General features: G+C 42.6%; 18 non-coding genes across 18 annotated transcripts; all 18 read left to right on the top strand.

Moving 5' to 3' along the window:
- Window positions 1-5,209: 5,209 nt before the first annotated feature.
- Window positions 5,210-5,281, top strand: trnaw-cca. Its single transcript has one exon. It is a non-coding gene; the product is annotated as a tRNA-Trp (tRNA).
- Window positions 5,282-5,973: 692 nt separating this feature from the next.
- trnaw-cca lies at window positions 5,974-6,045 on the top strand. The gene has a single exon. It is a non-coding gene; the product is annotated as a tRNA-Trp (tRNA).
- Window positions 6,046-6,739: 694 nt separating this feature from the next.
- trnaw-cca lies at window positions 6,740-6,811 on the top strand. The gene has a single exon. It is a non-coding gene; the product is annotated as a tRNA-Trp (tRNA).
- A 694-nt stretch (window positions 6,812-7,505) lies between these two features.
- Window positions 7,506-7,577, top strand: trnaw-cca. Its single transcript has one exon. It is a non-coding gene; the product is annotated as a tRNA-Trp (tRNA).
- Window positions 7,578-8,270: 693 nt separating this feature from the next.
- trnaw-cca lies at window positions 8,271-8,342 on the top strand. Its single transcript has one exon. It is a non-coding gene; the product is annotated as a tRNA-Trp (tRNA).
- A 695-nt stretch (window positions 8,343-9,037) lies between these two features.
- Window positions 9,038-9,109, top strand: trnaw-cca. Its single transcript has one exon. It is a non-coding gene; the product is annotated as a tRNA-Trp (tRNA).
- Window positions 9,110-9,807: 698 nt separating this feature from the next.
- trnaw-cca lies at window positions 9,808-9,879 on the top strand. Its single transcript has one exon. It is a non-coding gene; the product is annotated as a tRNA-Trp (tRNA).
- Window positions 9,880-10,572: 693 nt separating this feature from the next.
- trnaw-cca lies at window positions 10,573-10,644 on the top strand. Its single transcript has one exon. It is a non-coding gene; the product is annotated as a tRNA-Trp (tRNA).
- Window positions 10,645-11,338: 694 nt separating this feature from the next.
- On the top strand, window positions 11,339-11,410 carry trnaw-cca. Its single transcript has one exon. It is a non-coding gene; the product is annotated as a tRNA-Trp (tRNA).
- A 695-nt stretch (window positions 11,411-12,105) lies between these two features.
- trnaw-cca lies at window positions 12,106-12,177 on the top strand. The gene has a single exon. It is a non-coding gene; the product is annotated as a tRNA-Trp (tRNA).
- A 694-nt stretch (window positions 12,178-12,871) lies between these two features.
- Window positions 12,872-12,943, top strand: trnaw-cca. The gene has a single exon. It is a non-coding gene; the product is annotated as a tRNA-Trp (tRNA).
- Window positions 12,944-13,636: 693 nt separating this feature from the next.
- Window positions 13,637-13,708, top strand: trnaw-cca. The gene has a single exon. It is a non-coding gene; the product is annotated as a tRNA-Trp (tRNA).
- Window positions 13,709-14,402: 694 nt separating this feature from the next.
- trnaw-cca lies at window positions 14,403-14,474 on the top strand. The gene has a single exon. It is a non-coding gene; the product is annotated as a tRNA-Trp (tRNA).
- Window positions 14,475-15,166: 692 nt separating this feature from the next.
- trnaw-cca lies at window positions 15,167-15,238 on the top strand. Its single transcript has one exon. It is a non-coding gene; the product is annotated as a tRNA-Trp (tRNA).
- Window positions 15,239-15,932: 694 nt separating this feature from the next.
- Window positions 15,933-16,004, top strand: trnaw-cca. The gene has a single exon. It is a non-coding gene; the product is annotated as a tRNA-Trp (tRNA).
- Window positions 16,005-16,698: 694 nt separating this feature from the next.
- On the top strand, window positions 16,699-16,770 carry trnaw-cca. Its single transcript has one exon. It is a non-coding gene; the product is annotated as a tRNA-Trp (tRNA).
- A 694-nt stretch (window positions 16,771-17,464) lies between these two features.
- trnaw-cca lies at window positions 17,465-17,536 on the top strand. The gene has a single exon. It is a non-coding gene; the product is annotated as a tRNA-Trp (tRNA).
- Window positions 17,537-18,229: 693 nt separating this feature from the next.
- On the top strand, window positions 18,230-18,301 carry trnaw-cca. Its single transcript has one exon. It is a non-coding gene; the product is annotated as a tRNA-Trp (tRNA).
- The last annotated feature ends 56 nt before the right edge of the window (window positions 18,302-18,357 follow it).

Here is an 18,357-nt window from a genome sequence, read left to right as displayed (position 1 = left end):
TTAAGATCGTCGGACACTTCATTAAACATCTGAGACTCCACAGAACAGGACAGGTTCACCGTATGCTCCAGTAAATGTCATCTCTGATAATAGGTCAAAATCATAATTCTGTTGTCTTTTGTTTAGGAATGACGTGCCAGCCAATTACAACTATCCAAGTTGGTCAACCAGTACATATCTAATACCAATTGACAATGAAAAAAATACTTGCCTTGATAGAAAATAAAGGGATGAGTGAATACAGCCAAATGTCACTACTGCATGTAGATATCAACATTCTCACCAAGCTATCTTTCCACAGACAAGGTGTATTGCTGAGTCTTTCCACTGGACCAATAGGTACGTTTGGAGGAGAGTGTTTTTGTGATGGAGTGACCAGCATTAATATTTACCTTGAAAGTCAGACTAGACCAGTGTGTGTAAAGAAAGACATTGAAGACTAATTTGGCATACTGACATGTAGATGTCATAAGATGGTATGTTTGGGAATACCTTACATGGGCTCCCCTAGCTGATGTTTTCACCACCCCCTTTGGTTTGACCTCTGACACCTTTTGACTCCTCCCTCATGACCCCTGACCTTGTCCTCTGCTCTGACGGGTTATTTATGACCCTCCCACTGACCCTCTTGTAAATGGAGGGAGAGGAGTGTGTGTGCGCGCGTGTAACTCTTCTCTCCTTTGCTTCACGTGTGTTTGAACTGCAGTCCTTGGTGATCTCTGGGATGAAACCTATAATGGACACAAATGAGGACATTGCGTTTCTAAAAAAGGTGATCATGCAAAGGAGATTCCACCAACTGGTCAAGGTGAAACTGGCTTTATCTACTGTGATGTCACGGCAATGCTACAGTTATGATATACTAATGATATCTGAGAACGTTTATCATGTACAATTACCATATGTCATAGTGTGTAGTTATGAAAATGCAAGAGGGATGCACTGGGTAGTATTCACTAGGACTACAGCTCGGCATTCAACTACAGCTCGGCATTCAACACCATAGTACCCTCCAAGCTCGTCATCAAGCTTGAGACCCTGGGTCTCGACCCCGCCCTGTGCAACTGGGTACTGGACTTCCTGACGGGCCGCCCCCAGGTGGTGAGGGTAGGCAACAACATCTCCTCCCCGCTGATCCTCAACACTGGGGCCCCACAAGCGTGCGTTCTGAGCCCTCTCCTGTACTCCCTGTTCACCCACGACTGCGTGGCCACGCACGCCTCCAACTCAATCATCAAGTTTGCGGACGACACAACAGTGGTAGGCTTGATTACCAACAACGACGAGACGGCATACAGGGAGGAGGTGAGGGCCCTCGGAGTGTGGTGTCAGGAAAATAACCTCACACTCAACGTCAACAAAACTAAGGAGATGATTGTGGACTTCAGGAAACAGCAGAGGGAACACCCCCCCATCCACATTGATGGAACAGTAGTGGAGAGGGTAGCAAGTTTTAAGTTCCTCGCCATACACATCACAGACAAACTGAATTGGTCCACTCACACAGACAGCATCGTGAGGAAGGCGCAGCAGCGCCTCTTCAACCTCAGGAGGCTGAAGAAATTCGGCTTGTCACCAAAAGCACTCACAAACTTCTACAGATGCACAATCGAGAGCATCCTGGCGGGCTGTATCACCGCCTGGTATGGCAACTGCACCGCCCTCAACCGTAAGGCTCTCCAGAGGGTAGTGAGGTCTGCACAACGCATCACCGGGGGCAAACTACCTGCCCTCCAGGACACCTACACCACCCGATGCTACAGGAAGGCCATAAAGATCATCAAGGACATCAACCACCCGAGCCACTGCCTGTTCACCCCGCTGTCATCCAGAAGGCGAGGTCAGTACAGGTGCATCAAAGCTGGGACCGAGAGACTGAAAAACAGCTTCTATCTCAAGGCCATCAGACTGTTAAACAGCCACCACTAACATTGAGTGGCTACTGCCAACACACTGTCAATGACACTGACTCAACTCCAGCCACTTTAATAATGGGAATTGATGGGAAATGATGTAAATATATCACTAGCCACTTTAAACAATGCTACCTTATATAATGTTACTTACCCTACATTATTCATCTCATATGCATACGTAGATACTGTACTCTATATCATCGACTGCATCCTTATGTAATACATGTATCACTAGCCACTTTAACTATGCCACTTGGTTTACATACTCATCTCATATGTATAAACTGTACTCGATATCATCTACTGTATCTTGCCTATGCTGCTCTGTACCATCACTCATTCATATATCCTTATGTACATATTCTTTATCCCCTTACACTGTGTATAAGACAGTAGTTTTTTGGAATTGTTAGTTAGATTACTTGTTCGTTATTACTGCATTGTCGGAACTAGAAGCACAAGCATTTCGCTACACTCGCATTAACATCTGCTAACCATGTGTATGTGACAAATAAAATTTTATTTGATTTGATTTTAGGAACCAACACAGGCTGAAATGGGGAGGGACTACGCTTTTTGCTGCGGTGTGCACAGTGTACAACCCTCTTGCATTTACACAACTACACGCTATGACCTACTACTATAATAATGAATAGGAGAGATGTACATCGTCTGTGATGTACTGTAATAGTACCCCCACCGTCACAGCCTGAATCTGGTTTGGAAAAAGGATTGGATATAGAGACCAAAATATTTTGTACAGGAGCACAAGTGTCCCCACACTGTTTATCCATTGACTATGTCACTATTACCTATCTGAGGCAAAGCTTTGTTTTAAAGGGATATTATTTATTCTATACAGAGTGAAATCATGGCAGACCGTTTTCAGCATTAAGATAATTAATTTCACCCCAATGGGTAATGTTTCAGTTTGCCTACAATTGATGTCAACTCTAACACAAAGTGACACTGAATATTCCCACTCTCCCATAATCCGCTTTTTTCTTTTACCACCTACCCTTTAACTATCAACCCTTCTCCTGTTTATACTCCTTTAACTCTCAACCCTTCTCCTGTTTATACTCCTTTAACTCTCAACCCTTCTCCTGTTTCCACTCCTTTAACTCTCAACCCTTCTCCTGTTTATACTCCTTTAACTCTCAACCCTTCTCCTGTTTATACTCCTTTAACTCTCAATCCTACTCCTGTTTCCACGCCTTTAACTCTCAACCCTTCTCCTGTTTATACTCCTTTAACTCTCAACCCTTCTCCTGTTTATACTCCTTTAACTCTCAACGCTACTCCTGTTTATACTCCTTCTCTCAACCCTATTCCTGTTTATACTCCTTTAACTCTCAACCCTACTCCTGTTTATACTCCTTTAACTCTCAACCATACTCCTGTTTATACTCCTTTTACTCTCAACCCTACTCCTGTTTATACTCCTTTTACTCTCAACCCTTCTCCTGTTTATACTCCTTTAACTCTCAACCCTACTCCTGTTTCCACTCCTTTAACTCTCAACCCTTCTCCTGTTTATACTCCTTTAACTCTCAACCCTACTCCTGTTTATACTCCTTTAACTCTCAACCCTACTCCTGTTTATACTCCTTTAACTCTCATTCCTGTTTCCACTCCTTTAACTCTCAACCCTTCTCCTGTTTATACTCCTTTAACTCTCAACCCTTCTCCTGTTTATACTCCTTTAACTCTCAACCCTTCTCCTATTTATACTCCTTTAACTCTCAACCCTTCTCCTGTTTATACTCCTTTAACTCTCAATCCTACTCCTGTTTCTTAAGTACCTTCTCCATATATCTCACTCCTCCGCTGTTCTGTAGTTTGTCCCTTGTGGGCACCCATACTTGTTTCTAACATGTGCAGAGTTCAGTAAACATGTGGAAAAGATATATGCTGTCAATACCTACTCATTTCATTTCACTAAGGTTCCAATAACCCCCTTGTCCTTGTTCATCCTCTCTTTTCCCATCCCATGTTCTCCTCGCATTCCCCTTACTCTGTTAGACAGCCACTCCAGGCCTGGTTTAAATCATCAATGTCTACTGAAGGGGCCAAACCAAAGAGCTGTTTTCTTCAAAATGGCTACTGTTTGCTTACAGCAGAAAGTAATGACCTACAGGCAGACTTGAATAGTTTCGCTGTTACTGTTGATGTTGTTGTTAATGTTGCTGTCGCAGTTGATGTCGCTGTTAATGTTGATGTTAATGTCAATGTTACTGTTTCTGTTTCTGTTACTGCTACTGCTGCTGCTGCTGTAACTGTTACTGTTGCTGTTGCTGTTAATGTTACTGGTACTGTTAACTTCTTATGGCTTGGGGGCAGTATTTCGACATCTGGATGAGAAGCGTGCCCAAAGTAAACTGCCTGTTACTCAGAAGCTAGGATATGCATATAAATGGTAGATTTGGGTAGACCACACTCTAAAGTTTCCAAAACTGTTAAAATAATGTCTCTAAGTATAACAGAACTGATATGTCAGGTGAAAACCTGAGGAAAATTTATCCAAGAGGTGGGATTTTTTTGAATTTGGTAGTTTTCAATTATATGCCTATTGAGTTTTCAACTCACGTCGTGGTCATGTTTTTACGTGTGCAATCTCTGCCTTCTTTACTCAGTGAATCAGCACAAGTACCAATGTGGCTTTACAGTACTAATCTCGCACGGAAACGAACAAACCAATGCTGCTTTTGATGAAAATTGTCTCTCACAAACACCTGGCACACTGCAAAATCCTAAATGAAATCATGTGATTGTCAGTCTTCGAACAGGTAGTTTAATGTATGCTTGGGGGCAGTTTTTTGACACCTGGATGAGAAACGTTCCCTAAGTAAACTGCCTGTTATTCAGGCCCAGAAACTAGGATATGCATATAAATGGTAGATTTGGATAGAACACACTCTAAAGTTTCCAAAACTGTTAAAATAATGTCTCTGAGTATAACAGAACTGATATGGCAGGCGGAAACCTGAGGAAAATGTATCCAGGAGGTGGGATTTTTTTTTGATGTGGGTAGTTTTCAATTGAATGCCTATTGAGTTTCTAATGGGTTAGGACCCAGATTGCAGTTCCTATGGCTACCACTAGATGCCAACAGTCTTTAGACATTGTTTCAGGCTTGTTTTCATACACTTAACCTGTCGGGCAGAGGCACGTGCTGATGGAGGTGGCATTGTCAGATAGTTCATTTCCCCATAGAACCAGGCCTCCATTCCAAATTATACAGTCATCAAAATCTGAATTAGGCATCCTCTCCAAGGATGTTAACAGTAAAAGACCTCGTGGCGCAATGGTAGCGCGTCTGACTCCAGATCAGAAGGCTGCGTGTTCAACTCACGTCGTGGTCATTTTTTATGTGTGCAATCTCTGCCGCCTTTACTCAGTTAATCAGCACAAGTACCAATGTGGCTTTACAGTGCTAATCTCGCACGGAAACGAACAAACCAATTCTGCTTTTGATGAAAATTGTCTCTCACAAACACCTGGCACACTGCAAAATCCTAAATGAAATCATGTGATTGTCAGTCTTCGAACAGGTAGTTTAATGTATGCTTGGGGGCAGTTTTTTGACACCTGGATGAGAAACGTTCCCTAAGTAAACTGCCTGTTACTCAGGCCCAGAAACTAGGATATGCATATAAATGGTAGATTTGGATAGAACACACTCTAAAGTTTCCAAAACTGTTAAAATAATGTCTCTGAGTATAACAGAACTGATATGGCAGGCGGAAACCTGAGGAAAATGTATCCAGGAGGTGGGATGTTTTTTGATGTGGGTAGTTTTCAATTGAATGCCTATTGAGTTTCTAATGGGTTAGGACCCAGATTGCAGTTCCTATGGCTACCACTAGATGCCAACAGTCTTTAGACATTGTTTCAGGCTTGTTTTCATACACTTAACCTGTCGGGCAGAGGCACGTGCTGATGGAGGTGGCATTGTCAGATAGTTCATTTCCCCATAGAACCAGGCCTCCATTCCAAATTATACAGTCATCAAAATCTGAATTAGGCATCCTCTCCAAGAATGTTAGCAGTAAAAGACCTCGTGGCGCAATGGTAGCGCGTCTGACTCCAGATCAGAAGGCTGCGTGTTCAACTCACGTCGTGGTCATGGCTTTTATGTGTGCAATCTCTGCCTTCTTTACTCAGTAAATCAGCACAAGTACCAATGTGGCTTTACAGTACTAATCTCGCACGGAAACGAACAAACCAATTCTGCTTTTGATGAAAATTGTCTCTCACAAACACCTGGCACACTGCAAAATCCTAAATGAAATCATGTGATTGTCAGTCTTCGAACAGGTAGTTTAATGTATGCTTGGGGGCAGTTTTTTGACACCTGGATGAGAAACGTTCCCTAAGTAAACTGCCTGTTACTCAGGCCCAGAAACTAGGATATGCATATAAATGGTAGATTTGGATAGAACACACTCTAAAGTTTCCAAAACTGTTAAAATAATGTCTCTGAGTATAACAGAACTGATATGGCAGGCGGAAACCTGAGGAAAATGTATCCAGGAGGTGGGATGTTTTTTGATGTGGGTAGTTTTCAATTGAATGCCTATTGAGTTTCTAATGGGTTAGGACCCAGATTGCAGTTCCTATGGCTACCACTAGATGCCAACAGTCTTTAGACATTGTTTCAGGCTTGTTTTCATACACTTAACCTGTCGGGCAGAGGCACGTGCTGATGGAGGTGGCATTGTCAGATAGTTCATTTCCCCATAGAACCAGGCCTCCATTCCAAATTATACAGTCATCAAAATCTGAATTAGGCATCCTCTCCAAGAATGTTAGCAGTAAAAGACCTCGTGGCGCAATGGTAGCGCGTCTGACTCCAGATCAGAAGGCTGCGTGTTCAACTCACGTCGTGGTCATGGCTTTTATGTGTGCAATCTCTGCCTTCTTTACTCAGTAAATCAGCACAAGTACCAATGTGGCTTTACAGTACTAATCTCGCACGGAAACGAACAAACCAATTCTGCTTTTGATGAAAATTGTCTCTCACAAACACCTGGCACACTGCAAAATCCTAAATGAAATCATGTGATTGTCAGTCTTCGAACAGGTAGTTTAATGTATGCTTGGGGGCAGTTTTTTGACACCTGGATGAGAAACGTTCCCTAAGTAAACTGCCTGTTACTCAGGCCCAGAAACTAGGATATGCATATAAATGGTAGATTTGGATAGAACACACTCTAAAGTTTCCAAAACTGTTAAAATAATGTCTCTGAGTATAACAGAACTGATATGGCAGGCGGAAACCTGAGGAAAATGTATCCAGGAGGTGGGATGTTTTTTGATGTGGGTAGTTTTCAATTGAATGCCTATTGAGTTTCTAATGGGTTAGGACCCAGATTGCAGTTCCTATGGCTACCACTAGATGCCAACAGTCTTTAGACATTGTTTCAGGCTTGTTTTCATACACTTAACCTGTCGGGCAGAGGCACGTGCTGATGGAGGTGGCATTGTCAGATAGTTCATTTCCCCATAGAACCAGGCCTCCATTCCAAATTATACAGTCATCAAAATCTGAATTAGGCATCCTCTCCAAGAATGTTTGCAGTAAAAGACCTCGTGGCGCAATGGTAGCGCGTCTGACTCCAGATCAGAAGGCTGCGTGTTCAACTCACGTCGTGGTCATGGCTTTTATGTGTGCAATCTCTGCCCCTTTACTCAGTAAATCAGCACAAGTACCAATGTGGCTTTACAGTACTAATCTCGCACGGAAACGAACAAACCAATTCTGCTTTTGATGAAAATTGTCTCTCACAAACACCTGGCACACTGCAAAATCCTAAATGAAATCATGTGATTGTCAGTCTTCGAACAGGTAGTTTAATGTATGCTTGGGGGCAGTTTTTTGACACCTGGATGAGAAACGTTCCCTAAGTAAACTGCCTGTTACTCAGGCCCAGAAACTAGGATATGCATATAAATGGTAGATTTGGATAGAACACACTCTAAAGTTTCCAAAACTGTTAAAATAATGTCTCTGAGTATAACAGAACTGATATGGCAGGCGGAAACCTGAGGAAAATGTATCCAGGAGGTGGGATGTTTTTTTGATGTGGGTAGTTTCAATTGAATGCCTATTGAGTTTCTAATGGGTTAGGACCCAGATTGCAGTTCCTATGGCTACCACTAGATGCCAACAGTCTTTAGACATTGTTTCAGGCTTGTTTTCATACACTTAACCTGTCGGGCAGAGGCACGTGCTGATGGAGGTGGCATTGTCAGATAGTTCATTTCCCCATAGAACCAGGCCTCCATTCCAAATTATACAGTCATCAAAATCTGAATTAGGCATCCTCTCCAAGAATGTTTGCAGTAAAAGACCTCGTGGCGCAATGGTAGCGCGTCTGACTCCAGATCAGAAGGCTGCGTGTTCAACTCACGTCGTGGTCATGGCTTTTATGTGTGCAATCTCTGCCCCCTTTACTCAGTAAATCAGCACAAGTACCAATGTGGCTTTACAGTACTAATCTCGCACGGAAACGAACAAACCAATTCTGCTTTTGATGAAAATTGTCTCTCACAAACACCTGGCACACTGCAAAATCCTAAATGAAAAATCATGTGATTGTCAGTCTTCGAACAGGTAGTTTAATGTATGCTTGGGGGCAGTTTTTTGACACCTGGATGAGAAACGTTCCCTAAGTAAACTGCCTGTTACTCAGGCCCAGAAACTAGGATATGCATATAAATGGTAGATTTGGATAGAACACACTCTAAAGTTTCCAAAACTGTTAAAATAATGTCTCTGAGTATAACAGAACTGATATGGCAGGCGGAAACCTGAGGAAAATGTATCCAGGAGGTGGGATGTTTTTTGATGTGGGTAGTTTTCAATTGAATGCCTATTGAGTTTCTAATGGGTTAGGACCCAGATTGCAGTTCCTATGGCTACCACTAGATGCCAACAGTCTTTAGACATTGTTTCAGGCTTGTTTTCATACACTTAACCTGTCGGGCAGAGGCACGTGCTGATGGAGGTGGCATTGTCAGATAGTTCATTTCCCCATAGAACCAGGCCTCCATTCCAAATTATACAGTCATCAAAATCTGAATTAGGCATCTCTCCAAGAATGTTTGCAGTAAAAGACCTCGTGGCGCAATGGTAGCGCGTCTGACTCCAGATCAGAAGGCTGCGTGTTCAACTCACGTCGTGGTCATGGCTTTTATGTGTGCAATCTCTGCCCCCTTTTTACTCAGTAAATCAGCACAAGTACCAATGTGGCTTTACAGTACTAATCTCGCACGGAAACGAACAAACCAATTCTGCTTTTGATGAAAATTGTCTCTCACAAACACCTGGCACACTGCAAAATCCTAAATGAAATCATGTGATTGTCAGTCTTCGAACAGGTAGTTTAATGTATGCTTGGGGGCAGTTTTTTGACACCTGGATGAGAAACGTTCCCTAAGTAAACTGCCTGTTACTCAGGCCCAGAAACTAGGATATGCATATAAATGGTAGATTTGGATAGAACACACTCTAAAGTTTCCAAAACTGTTAAAATAATGTCTCTGAGTATAACAGAACTGATATGGCAGGCGGAAACCTGAGGAAAAAATATCCAGGAGGTGGGATGTTTTTTTTGATGTGGGTAGTTTTCAATTGAATGCCTATTGAGTTTCTAATGGGTTAGGACCCAGATTGCAGTTCCTATGGCTACCACTAGATGCCAACAGTCTTTAGACATTGTTTCAGGCTTGTTTTCATACACTTAACCTGTCGGGCAGAGGCACGTGCTGATGGAGGTGGCATTGTCAGATAGTTCATTTCCCCATAGAACCAGGCCTCCATTCCAAATTATACAGTCATCAAAATCTGAATTAGGCATCCTCTCCAAGAATGTTTGCAGTAAAAGACCTCGTGGCGCAATGGTAGCGCGTCTGACTCCAGATCAGAAGGCTGCGTGTTCAACTCACGTCGTGGTCATGGCTTTTATGTGTGCAATCTCTGCCGCCTTTACTCAGTAAATCAGCACAAGTACCAATGTGGCTTTACAGTACTAATCTCGCACGGAAACGAACAAACCAATTCTGCTTTTGATGAAAATTGTCTCTCACAACACCTGGCACACTGCAAAATCCTAAATGAAATCATGTGATTGTCAGTCTTCGAACAGGTAGTTTAATGTATGCTTGGGGGCAGTTTTTTGACACCTGGATGAGAAACGTTCCCTAAGTAAACTGCCTGTTACTCAGGCCCAGAAACTAGGATATGCATATAAATGGTAGATTTGGATAGAACACACTCTAAAGTTTCCAAAACTGTTAAAATAATGTCTCTGAGTATAACAGAACTGATATGGCAGGCGGAAACCTGAGGAAAATGTATCCAGGAGGTGGGATGTTTTTTGATGTGGGTAGTTTTCAATTGAATGCCTATTGAGTTTCTAATGGGTTAGGACCCAGATTGCAGTTCCTATGGCTACCACTAGATGCCAACAGTCTTTAGACATTGTTTCAGGCTTGTTTTCATACACTTAACCTGTCGGGCAGAGGCACGTGCTGATGGAGGTGGCATTGTCAGATAGTTCATTTCCCCATAGAACCAGGCCTCCATTCCAAATTATACAGTCATCAAAATCTGAATTAGGCATCCTCTCCAAGAATGTTTGCAGTAAAAGACCTCGTGGCGCAATGGTAGCGCGTCTGACTCCAGATCAGAAGGCTGCGTGTTCAACTCACGTCGTGGTCATGGCTTTTATGTGTGCAATCTCTGCCGCCTTTACTCAGTAAATCAGCACAAGTACCAATGTGGCTTTACAGTACTAATCTCGCACGGAAACGAACAAACCAATTCTGCTTTTGATGAAAATTGTCTCTCACAAACACCTGGCACACTGCAAAATCCTAAATGAAATCATGTGATTGTCAGTCTTCGAACAGGTAGTTTAATGTATGCTTGGGGGCAGTTTTTTGACACCTGGATGAGAAACGTTCCCTAAGTAAACTGCCTGTTACTCAGGCCCAGAAACTAGGATATGCATATAAATGGTAGATTTGGATAGAACACACTCTAAAGTTTCCAAAACTGTTAAAATAATGTCTCTGAGTATAACAGAACTGATATGGCAGGCGGAAACCTGAGGAAAATGTATCCAGGAGGTGGGATGTTTTTTGATGTGGGTAGTTTTCAATTGAATGCCTATTGAGTTTCTAATGGGTTAGGACCCAGATTGCAGTTCCTATGGCTACCACTAGATGCCAACAGTCTTTAGACATTGTTTCAGGCTTGTTTTCATACACTTAACCTGTCGGGCAGAGGCACGTGCTGATGGAGGTGGCATTGTCAGATAGTTCATTTCCCCATAGAACCAGGCCTCCATTCCAAATTATACAGTCATCAAAATCTGAATTAGGCATCCTCTCCAAGAATGTTTGCAGTAAAAGACCTCGTGGCGCAATGGTAGCGCGTCTGACTCCAGATCAGAAGGCTGCGTGTTCAACTCACGTCGTGGTCATGGCTTTTATGTGTGCAATCTCTGCCCCCTTTACTCAGTAAATCAGCACAAGTACCAATGTGGCTTTACAGTACTAATCTCGCACGGAAACGAACAAACCAATTCTGCTTTTGATGAAAATTGTCTCTCACAAACACCTGGCACACTGCAAAATCCTAAATGAAATCATGTGATTGTCAGTCTTCGAACAGGTAGTTTAATGTATGCTTGGGGGCAGTTTTTTGACACCTGGATGAGAAACGTTCCCTAAGTAAACTGCCTGTTACTCAGGCCCAGAAACTAGGATATGCATATAAATGGTAGATTTGGATAGAACACACTCTAAAGTTTCCAAAACTGTTAAAATAATGTCTCTGAGTATAACAGAACTGATATGGCAGGCGGAAACCTGAGGAAAATGTATCCAGGAGGTGGGATGTTTTTTGATGTGGGTAGTTTTCAATTGAATGCCTATTGAGTTTCTAATGGGTTAGGACCCAGATTGCAGTTCCTATGGCTACCACTAGATGCCAACAGTCTTTAGACATTGTTTCAGGCTTGTTTTCATACACTTAAACCTGTCGGGCAGAGGCACGTGCTGATGGAGGTGGCATTGTCAGATAGTTCATTTCCCCATAGAACCAGGCCTCCATTCCAAATTATACAGTCATCAAAATCTGAATTAGGCATCCTCTCCAAGAATGTTTGCAGTAAAAGACCTCGTGGCGCAATGGTAGCGCGTCTGACTCCAGATCAGAAGGCTGCGTGTTCAACTCACGTCGTGGTCATGGCTTTTATGTGTGCAATCTCTGCCCCCTTTACTCAGTAAATCAGCACAAGTACCAATGTGGCTTTACAGTACTAATCTCGCACGGAAACGAACAAACCAATTCTGCTTTTGATGAAAATTGTCTCTCACAAACACCTGGCACACTGCAAAATCCTAAATGAAATCATGTGATTGTCAGTCTTCGAACAGGTAGTTTAATGTATGCTTGGGGGCAGTTTTTTGACACCTGGATGAGAAACGTTCCCTAAGTAAACTGCCTGTTACTCAGGCCCAGAAACTAGGATATGCATATAAATGGTAGATTTGGATAGAACACACTCTAAAGTTTCCAAAACTGTTAAAATAATGTCTCTGAGTATAACAGAACTGATATGGCAGGCGGAAACCTGAGGAAAATGTATCCAGGAGGTGGGATGTTTTTTGATGTGGGTAGTTTTCAATTGAATGCCTATTGAGTTTCTAATGGGTTAGGACCCAGATTGCAGTTCCTATGGCTACCACTAGATGCCAACAGTCTTTAGACATTGTTTCAGGCTTGTTTTCATACACTTAACCTGTCGGGCAGAGGCACGTGCTGATGGAGGTGGCATTGTCAGATAGTTCATTTCCCCATAGAACCAGGCCTCCATTCCAAATTATACAGTCATCAAAATCTGAATTAGGCATCCTCTCCAAGAATGTTTGCAGTAAAAGACCTCGTGGCGCAATGGTAGCGCGTCTGACTCCAGATCAGAAGGCTGCGTGTTCAACTCACGTCGTGGTCATGGCTTTTATGTGTGCAATCTCTGCCCCTTTACTCAGTAAATCAGCACAAGTACCAATGTGGCTTTACAGTACTAATCTCGCACGGAAACGAACAAACCAATTCTGCTTTTGATGAAAATTGTCTCTCACAAACACCTGGCACACTGCAAAATCCTAAATGAAATCATGTGATTGTCAGTCTTCGAACAGGTAGTTTAATGTATGCTTGGGGGCAGTTTTTTGACACCTGGATGAGAAACGTTCCCTAAGTAAACTGCCTGTTACTCAGGCCCAGAAACTAGGATATGCATATAAATGGTAGATTTGGATAGAACACACTCTAAAGTTTCCAAAACTGTTAAAATAATGTCTCTGAGTATAACAGAACTGATATGGCAGGCGGAAACCTGAGGAAAATGTATCCAGGAGGTGGGATGTTTTTTGATGTGGGTAGTTTTCAATTGAATGCCTATTGAGTTTCTAATGGGTTAGGACCCAGATTGCAGTTCCTATGGCTACCACTAGATGCCAACAGTCTTTAGACATTGTTTCAGGCTTGTTTTCATACACTTAACCTGTCGGGCAGAGGCACGTGCTGATGGAGGTGGCATTGTCAGATAGTTCATTTCCCCATAGAACCAGGCCTCCATTCCAAATTATACAGTCATCAAAATCTGAATTAGGCATCCTCTCCAAGAATGTTTGCAGTAAAAGACCTCGTGGCGCAATGGTAGCGCGTCTGACTCCAGATCAGAAGGCTGCGTGTTCAACTCACGTCGTGGTCATGGCTTTTATGTGTGCAATCTCTACCACCTTTACTCAGTAAATCAGCACAAGTACCAATGTGGCTTTACAGTACTAATCTCGCACGGAAACGAACAAACCAATTCTGCTTTTGATGAAAATTGTCTCTCACAAACACCTGGCACACTGCAAAATCCTAAATGAAATCATGTGATTGTCAGTCTTCGAACAGGTAGTTTAATGTATGCTTGGGGGCAGTTTTTTGACACCTGGATGAGAAACGTTCCCTAAGTAAACTGCCTGTTACTCAGGCCCAGAAACTAGGATATGCATATAAATGGTAGATTTGGATAGAACACACTCTAAAGTTTCCAAAACTGTTAAAATAATGTCTCTGAGTATAACAGAACTGATATGGCAGGCGGAAACCTGAGGAAAATGTATCCAGGAGGTGGGATGTTTTTTGATGTGGGTAGTTTTCAATTGAATGCCTATTGAGTTTCTAATGGGTTAGGACCCAGATTGCAGTTCCTATGGCTACCACTAGATGCCAACAGTCTTTAGACATTGTTTCAGGCTTGTTTTCATACACTTAACCTGTCGGGCAGAGGCACGTGCTGATGGAGGTGGCATTGTCAGATAGTTCATTTCCCCATAGAACCAGGCCTCCATTCCAAATTATACAGTCATCAAAATCTGAATTAGGCATCCTCTCCAAGAATGTTTGCAGTAAAAGACCTCGTGGCGCAATGGTAGCGCGTCTGACTCCAGATCAGAAGGCTGCGTGTTCAACTCACGTCGTGGTCATGGCTTTTATGTGTGCAATCTCTACCACCTTTACTCAGTAAATCAGCACAAGTACCAATGTGGCTTTACAGTACTAATCTCGCACGGAAACGAACAAACCAATTCTGCTTTTGATGAAAATTGTCTCTCACAAACACCTGGCACACTGCAAAATCCTAAATGAAATCATGTGATTGTCAGTCTTCGAACAGGTAGTTTAATGTATGCTTGGGGGCAGTTTTTTGACACCTGGATGAGAAACGTTCCCTAAGTAAACTGCCTGTTACTCAGGCCCAGAAACTAGGATATGCATATAAATGGTAGATTTGGATAGAACACACTCTAAAGTTTCCAAAACTGTTAAAATAATGTCTCTGAGTATAACAGAACTGATATGGCAGGCGGAAACCTGAGGAAAATGTATCCAGGAGGTGGGATGTTTTTTGATGTGGGTAGTTTTCAATTGAATGCCTATTGAGTTTCTAATGGGTTAGGACAGATTGCAGTTCCTATGGCTACCACTAGATGCCAACAGTCTTTAGACATTGTTTCAGGCTTGTTTTCATACACTTAACCTGTCGGGCAGAGGCACGTGCTGATGGAGGTGGCATTGTCAGATAGTTCATTTCCCCATAGAACCAGGCCTCCATTCCAAATTATACAGTCATCAAAATCTGAATTAGGCATCCTCTCCAAGAATGTTTGCAGTAAAAGACCTCGTGGCGCAATGGTAGCGCGTCTGACTCCAGATCAGAAGGCTGCGTGTTCAACTCACGTCGTGGTCATGGCTTTTATGTGTGCAATCTCTACCACCTTTACTCAGTAAATCAGCACAAGTACCAATGTGGCTTTACAGTACTAATCTCGCACGGAAACGAACAAACCAATTCTGCTTTTGATGAAAATTGTCTCTCACAAACACCTGGCACACTGCAAAATCCTAAATGAAATCATGTGATTGTCAGTCTTCGAACAGGTAGTTTAATGTATGCTTGGGGGCAGTTTTTTGACACCTGGATGAGAAACGTTCCCTAAGTAAACTGCCTGTTACTCAGGCCCAGAAACTAGGATATGCATATAAATGGTAGATTTGGATAGAACACACTCTAAAGTTTCCAAAACTGTTAAAATAATGTCTCTGAGTATAACAGAACTGATATGGCAGGCGGAAACCTGAGGAAAATGTATCCAGGAGGTGGGATGTTTTTTGATGTGGGTAGTTTTCAATTGAATGCCTATTGAGTTTCTAATGGGTTAGGACCCAGATTGCAGTTCCTATGGCTACCACTAGATGCCAACAGTCTTTAGACATTGTTTCAGGCTTGTTTTCATACACTTAACCTGTCGGGCAGAGGCACGTGCTGATGGAGGTGGCATTGTCAGATAGTTCATTTCCCCATAGAACCAGGCCTCCATTCCAAATTATACAGTCATCAAAATCTGAATTAGGCATCCTCTCCAAGAATGTTTGCAGTAAAAGACCTCGTGGCGCAATGGTAGCGCGTCTGACTCCAGATCAGAAGGCTGCGTGTTCAACTCACGTCGTGGTCATGGCTTTTATGTGTGCAATCTCTACCACCTTTACTCAGTAAATCAGCACAAGTACCAATGTGGCTTTACAGTACTAATCTCGCACGGAAACGAACAAACCAATTCTGCTTTTGATGAAAATTGTCTCTCACAAACACCTGGCACACTGCAAAATCCTAAATGAAATCATGTGATTGTCAGTCTTCGAACAGGTAGTTTAATGTATGCTTGGGGGCAGTTTTTTGACACCTGGATGAGAAACGTTCCCTAAGTAAACTGCCTGTTACTCAGGCCCAGAAACTAGGATATGCATATAAATGGTAGATTTGGATAGAACACACTCTAAAGTTTCCAAAACTGTTAAAATAATGTCTCTGAGTATAACAGAACTGATATGGCAGGCGGAAACCTGAGGAAAATGTATCCAGGAGGTGGGATGTTTTTTGATGTGGGTAGTTTTCAATTGAATGCCTATTGAGTTTCTAATGGGTTAGGACCCAGATTGCAGTTCCTATGGCTACCACTAGATGCCAACAGTCTTTAGACATTGTTTCAGGCTTGTTTTCATACACTTAACCTGTCGGGCAGAGGCACGTGCTGATGGAGGTGGCATTGTCAGATAGTTCATTTCCCCATAGAACCAGGCCTCCATTCCAAATTATACAGTCATCAAAATCTGAATTAGGCATCCTCTCCAAGAATGTTTGCAGTAAAAGACCTCGTGGCGCAATGGTAGCGCGTCTGACTCCAGATCAGAAGGCTGCGTGTTCAACTCACGTCGTGGTCATGGCTTTTATGTGTGCAATCTCTACCACCTTTACTCAGTAAATCAGCACAAGTACCAATGTGGCTTTACAGTACTAATCTCGCACGGAAACGAACAAACCAATTCTGCTTTTGATGAAAATTGTCTCTCACAAACACCTGGCACACTGCAAAATCCTAAATGAAATCATGTGATTGTCAGTCTTCGAACAGGTAGTTTAATGTATGCTTGGGGGCAGTTTTTTGACACCTGGATGAGAAACGTTCCCTAAGTAAACTGCCTGTTACTCAGGCCCAGAAACTAGGATATGCATATAAATGGTAGATTTGGATAGAACACACTCTAAAGTTTCCAAAACTGTTAAAATAATGTCTCTGAGTATAACAGAACTGATATGGCAGGCGGAAACCTGAGGAAAATGTATCCAGGAGGTGGGATGTTTTTTGATGTGGGTAGTTTTCAATTGAATGCCTATTGAGTTTCTAATGGGTTAGGACCCAGATTGCAGTTCCTATGGCTACCACTAGATGCCAACAGTCTTTAGACATTGTTTCAGGCTTGTTTTCATACACTTAACCTGTCGGGCAGAGGCACGTGCTGATGGAGGTGGCATTGTCAGATAGTTCATTTCCCCATAGAACCAGGCCTCCATTCCAAATTATACAGTCATCAAAATCTGAATTAGGCATCCTCTCCAAGAATGTTTGCAGTAAAAGACCTCGTGGCGCAATGGTAGCGCGTCTGACTCCAGATCAGAAGGCTGCGTGTTCAACTCACGTCGTGGTCATGGCTTTTATGTGTGCAATCTCTACCACCTTTACTCAGTAAATCAGCACAAGTACCAATGTGGCTTTACAGTACTAATCTCGCACGGAAACGAACAAACCAATTCTGCTTTTGATGAAAATTGTCTCTCACAAACACCTGGCACACTGCAAAATCCTAAATGAAATCATGTGATTGTCAGTCTTCGAACAGGTAGTTTAATGTATGCTTGGGGGCAGTTTTTTGACACCTGGATGAGAAACGTTCCCTAAGTAAACTGCCTGTTACTCAGGCCCAGAAACTAGGATATGCATATAAATGGTAGATTTGGATAGAACACACTCTAAAGTTTCCAAAACTGTTAAAATAATGTCTCTGAGTATAACAGAACTGATATGGCAGGCGGAAACCTGAGGAAAAATATCCAGGAGGTGGGATGTTTTTTGATGTGGGTAGTTTTCAATTGAATGCCTATTGAGTTTCTAATGGGTTAGGACCCAGATTGCAGTTCCTATGGCTACCACTAGATGCCAACAGTCTTTAGACATTGTTTCAGGCTTGTTTTCATACACTTAACCTGTCGGGCAGAGGCACGTGCTGATGGAGGTGGCATTGTCAGATAGTTCATTTCCCCATAGAACCAGGCCTCCATTCCAAATTATACAGTCATCAAAATCTGAATTAGGCATCCTCTCCAAGAATGTTTGCAGTAAAAGACCTCGTGGCGCAATGGTAGTGCGTCTGACTCCAGATCAGAAGGCTGCGTGTTCAACTCACGTCGTGGTCATGGCTTTTATGTGTGCAATCTCTACCACCTTTACTCAGTAAATCAGCACAAGTACC

Source organism: Oncorhynchus tshawytscha, linkage group LG28 (genome assembly GCF_018296145.1).
Source record: "Oncorhynchus tshawytscha isolate Ot180627B linkage group LG28, Otsh_v2.0, whole genome shotgun sequence".
NCBI classification, from domain to species: Eukaryota; Metazoa; Chordata; class Actinopteri; order Salmoniformes; family Salmonidae; genus Oncorhynchus; species Oncorhynchus tshawytscha.
This window is presented reverse-complemented; position numbering and strand designations above follow the sequence as displayed.